This window comes from Chrysochloris asiatica, unplaced genomic scaffold, assembly GCF_000296735.1.
Source record: "Chrysochloris asiatica unplaced genomic scaffold, ChrAsi1.0 scaffold00415, whole genome shotgun sequence".
NCBI classification, from domain to species: Eukaryota; Metazoa; Chordata; class Mammalia; order Afrosoricida; family Chrysochloridae; genus Chrysochloris; species Chrysochloris asiatica.
Window position 1 is genome coordinate 531,846 of NW_006408933.1, and position 922 is coordinate 532,767.

Genomic DNA, 922 nt, shown 5'->3' on the forward strand with positions numbered 1-922 from the left:
TTCTCTGGGTAGGGTCCCGCACTCCACTCTTCTCCGTTAATGGTCCTAGGGACCTCCGCTCCTAGACTGGAAAGTTAATCACTCTCTTCCTTGCTATAAAACATTTACCTTTACATTTCCGACCCTCACAATCAGTCCTGATAACAATTATTCACTGTTGTATCACAAGAGCCCCATCTGCATTTCATTTCATCAGCCCCGCCTAGACAGATTGGATACTACTTACTGGAGATTCTGCCTTCCTCCTGGCCCTATGGCTCTAGGTTCCCTCTTGAAAGCTTGTAAGCCAGTCACTTCTTGCCTTTGTAGGCCTCTCCCCCCACCCCCCCATTTTGGGTAGCCAATGTCCAAGTTTCCCATCCCTGTCTACTCTGTGTGGAGTGGAGGGGGTGGGAATGATACTTGCTGTAAGGATTTTTTCCCTCTTTTGAGCTACTGCATCCATGGATGTAGGTCAAGTTCATCAAATTGTATCAGATTACTCTTTTTCCCCTCTTTTTTCTTCTTCTGGTTGAGCTCTGATCATCCAGTCATTGAAGTCAGGTCAAGGGGGTATTATCTGCAAGTGTGGGTGTTCTTATGCATATGCTCTCTCTTTTTTTCAGCTGAACGCTTCACTTTCCACATTGTAGGGCTTAGCTTGCCACTTCATCACTGTTTTTCCTCACTTCCCCTTATCGGTGACAAGTGTGGTCACCAATCAGTGCGTGTATTCCCATTGAGTCTTAGTCTTGGAAGGGGGTTAGCACTGAGGGGACCCCCGACCACTTGCCTTGATGTCTCCTGGTCAAGCAACTTGATTATTCTTGTAGTAACAGTCCATCTGCCTCTATTGTTTTGTATTTTTCCTGTAGGTCTTTCGTTCAAGAAGTATCTTCTGTTCTTCTAGCTGCTCCAAGCTGGTCTGCTCGTCCTTTCAAGT